Source organism: Thamnophis sirtalis, unplaced genomic scaffold (assembly GCF_051295495.1).
Source record: "Thamnophis sirtalis isolate CommonGarterSnake01/CBP01778 unplaced genomic scaffold, rThaSir2_p1.2 scaffold_14, whole genome shotgun sequence".
In the NCBI taxonomy this organism is placed as follows: domain Eukaryota; kingdom Metazoa; phylum Chordata; class Lepidosauria; order Squamata; family Natricidae; genus Thamnophis; species Thamnophis sirtalis.
In genome coordinates, this window is record NW_028261394.1 from 36,547,786 (window position 1) to 36,552,268 (window position 4,483).

Consider the following 4,483-nt stretch of genomic DNA (forward strand, 5'->3'; position numbering starts at 1 on the left):
CTTCCACACCCAACAACCAGCTGGCTGGCATGCAAGTGCAGGCCAGTTTTGAGCACCGCCACAAATACACAAAGGGAACAAGCTCCGGAAAAGCCAACAGTGTGCGTTTGCACACCCAACCATCGGCATGCAGAGTTTTTTTTTGGCACTGTCACATATGTGAACGACAGCTGATTGTTGTGTGCGCACACACACCAAAAACCCGGAAGACAAACAGGCAAGGCTGCGCGTGCCAGGCGACATGGCTTCATGTGCCACTTTGGCCACGCGTGTCATAGATTCACCATCACGGATCTAGGATTTCAGTTAATCTATAGGACCTCCTCCCTAAGATAAATGGTTTGGAAATAGGTGGCTTGCTGAACCAAACCGAGAAAAATTAAAAGCAGAGCAGGGAACAAGGGCGAATTTCCTATTTTTTTATAGCATTGTTTCTGCCTCCGTGACATCAGATGAAGCCCAAAAAATCATCCAGTAGTTCAGAAATGGTCGCTGAGATTTGTAATGGTTTTTCCCCTCCTTTGAACACAAGAGTCCCTTGTGTTACATCAGACTTCCTTTGACACACTGTGTTTCAAAAGTTATTTGTAACACAACACGGAGAGAAAGGGAAACAGTCTGGACTTACTAAGGGTGCATCATCAGCAGAGAGGTTCTTTGGACTGTGAACTCCTTGTAACTAATGTAGGCCTAGGTTTCCAAGAATAATGTCTGAGTGGTTTAAATAAAGGCCTTTATATGGCACTTAAACCCATCTTGAGATAAAGGCAACTGTTTGAAAGTATTGGCAAAATGACTGGTGTGGATTTATGCAACTGATCCTATTCCCCAAATGCGTTTTCTTGACGTTCTCCAGCTGCTGAATTCTGTTTACAAAACCACGGAAGAACACAAAACTACTTTAATTCCATTTTCACCTCCTATTTACTCATCAAAGCTGAAACTTCCACAGACAACAATCCTGGTCATTTATGAGACAAACGTTTAAAGGCCAACCTAGGCATTATGGCAGACACAGAAGGACTGCTTAAGATGACCTCCTGTCATCTCCTCTCCACCAGTCACGGGGAAATCCATGTTGGTGCACCATGGGGCTAGTAAGCAGAGGAAGGTTGGGACAGGAGTCTCTTGCTGGCAATAATTTCACATGAAACGCAGCTCTGACTGGCTTGTGAATTACCATACGGTCACAGTAACATCTCCATATTTGAATTCTCTTCCACTGGAGAATAAAAGTCGTTAAAGAGCCAGAAACATTCAAGCGCTGTTTTGTGACTCTTGGGGAAATGTTGGGAAGCACTGGGATTTGTGCTTCGTATGAAATGATGGGAACTGTTGAAAAATGTGGCTCATAGGAAATATTAAATTATCGGGACAGGATAAAGTGCAAGAGTTCCTGGATTCAAAAAAAGTGTTGGCAGTTTAAAGGCAGACAATAAGAATGCCTCATAAAAGCTAAATATCTTGACACTGTGGAATACATAGATGCTTGGCTCCAGACGGCCTTCTTTTAATCACTGCCCTAGAAAAAGATCTCATGCTTCTTCCTACTCGGCAGTAATACGATGACACTTCTTGATGCCAGCCCTTGGGTAAGCATGGCTATAGTCCAACGAGCCCTTAGAAAGCGCCAGGAAGAGACTGGCATAAAAGGTCCCACTGATGCTCAAATGCAAGACATAAAAAGAATATATTTCTAACGGCAAGATGTGGGCCAGAAGTGACTTCTAATCTAGAGCACCACGGAGGGAGCCACAGGAGATGGTTCGGCCATTTATGTCAAGACCATCTACCACCCTTCCCGAGCGGTGCTGGAAGCAGAAGCGGCAGAAAGGGAGCATCAGCTGGGTGCCCGGCCCAAAGTGCTGGTATCTGAGCGGGTCGTGCAACTGGACCTGACCCTGCAGGGCAAAGCTGTGGGAACTACACCACTCTGGGAGATGATGACTGGGGTGATGCTGTTGGAACCCCAGATGGATGGAAGCTAAGCGGGACAGGCCTCGATCCTCGGATGCCCCACAAGAACGCCAGGGAATGGGGATTCCTGCCACCATCACGTAGCCAAACGCTACCTGGTCTCCTGGAGCAGTTTGGCCAACTCAGTGTTGGCAGCGCCGTTCAAGCCCTTGGCACCGAGCAGCCCAGATGGATCTTGGTCCAGCCTACGTTCACCTTCCTGGGCCAAGAAGCCACAGCGCCACTGAGTGGCGTGTCCACCTCCTTTCACTCAGCACGGAGCAGTTCGGCCCATAGCCTTATGCACTGGGCCAGACCAGCTGGGGTGATGGTCACCACGGGATTGGAGATGACCCAGCAACAAAGCCTACTGAACCAGCCCTGCCCGGTGATATAGGGGCCGCAGCAAGGATTCTGGGGCCCAAGTATTCCACCACAGCAGCCGATATAGATGACATCTTCAGAGTCCCATTGTTAGAACGTAACCCCAACTTTCCATTCTTCCTCTCCAAGGCACAGATGGATTTCAAACTAATTGTACTTTTCAACACAGTATTGCTAAGTTCCAGTATATTTACAATAGTTTAGGTATTTCCAAGAGTGAGAAAAGGGGGCATGGGTACTGGGCACAACCTAATCTCGAGGTCAGGAGAATATTCAATGGTCGTTATTGCGTACATATCATAAATCAACAGCAGCTAAGCCCCAAAATGAACTGGAGCAGGAGAGGAGGAAGAAGCATGGATGAACAGTTATGCTGCAACCAGGATAAACATATTTTTTTTCTTGCCTTAGAAATTATGGCATAGACTTAAAAACAAAAACTCCACTTTGTGAATGATTTGCTTATCATTATAGCAGGCCAGCGGACTACAGTTAGCCATCCTTCATAGAAGTTTTTTTTGCTTCTGTGCTTAGATGGTACTGATCTCCATGGACAACCAGGGGGTCAAAAGCGGTGACTCTCTCTCAAATTGTCCTCTTCTTATTATCCAGAAGGAATGGAGCAAAGAAGAGTTAAAGAAATCTCTACCGCAGACCTCAGAATCTTCTGAAGAGTCAAAGAAATCCGCAAAGGCCAATGTCTATGGAGATTCTCAGACATCCTGGTCATGGTTGTCCCAAAGGTGTTATTTCAAGAGGCAACTGGGCTTTCTTTATCCAGTGGCCTCTTGAAGAAGCACCTTTGATGCACAACTGCCAATGGGAAATTTGGTATGGCTCAACGGCTATCAAAATATGAATCAAGGTATGCCAATTATGGTACAGTAAACAATGACAGGATATGAAGTCATGTGTTATTAGATGTTTGCAACTAATTGACCCGACAGGCAAGAATATCCTGAACCACTAGATGGCACCCTGGCCTGAGAAACCAATTCTACACAAGGTGTGCTTAGTACAGGAGTAGAGAGAAATCAAAAGTAGAGTAACACATGCTCAAGGGAATGTAAAAAATAAGCTGCAGGGACTCTTCTAGAATCATCACTCACTAGAGTAAAACTTATCTTTAGGCTCATAAGGCTCATAAAATTCAGTGTCATTTTAACTGCCCAACATGATAAAAGCCCTTAAATATCAAGTGTGAAGAAATGCTAAACTTTAAACTGCCAGCTAATTATCGTTCAAGACATCTGTGTTAGTTTTGAGACAGTTACATTTCTAAACAGGATCTGCCAGAGGGTATGAGGAGATGGTTTCTGATAAAAAGGCACTTTTTTATAGCTGTCTTGGCCACAATTCCAAACTGGAAAGAAGGACAGAAAATGATCAAGAGGACTAGGTCAACTAAATACGGTTTAGTATAGAGAATTAAAGGCATCGCTCTGGATGGTTATTTTCAAAGCTAGGATCAACTACTCGGAAACTCCAGATGGTCTTTTGAGCAGCCTTGGCTTCTCACAAGAGTCTTCCTATGCCCAGAATGAGGTAGCAGAATTCATTGGACCACTTCACCATGCAAGGGGAAGGGGAGGGGTACCACTTTGAATCAATCCCCACGTTTGGCAAATCATCTTTTTTGCTAATGAAGATTTAGTGCCTCTGAAGGCTCCCTCCTACTCCCTGATGTGCTAGCTTTGTATGTGCAGGGAGATGCATTTTCTCCCCGCTGTTTGAAATTATAAGGATTAATGCTGTCGTCAAAATTCCCACACTTCCTTTGGCTGTATAATTATATCAGGCTTAAACAAGGATAGAAGAATTCAACTCTCCTTCAAGTTGGTTAATGAATTTGCAGATGCACGTTGATAATGTGCAAATCTTCTTGTTATAATCGTTTGCATTGCCTCACCTGACTTTATTTTAAAAATGGCTATGGCAGGATTATTGCTTTTGGTTCCGGACTCTTCGTTTGCAACCGTGCAATTTTTTTTTTTTAAGTGGGTTAATCCTTCGGGGTCTTTGCGGTGTAGAATATTTGTGGATCTCATTAAACTACACAAGTTAACGATTCTAAACTGTACTCTCTGCACATTCTATGGGCAGACACAACAGTGAAACTTCAACCACAACATTTGATGAGAGA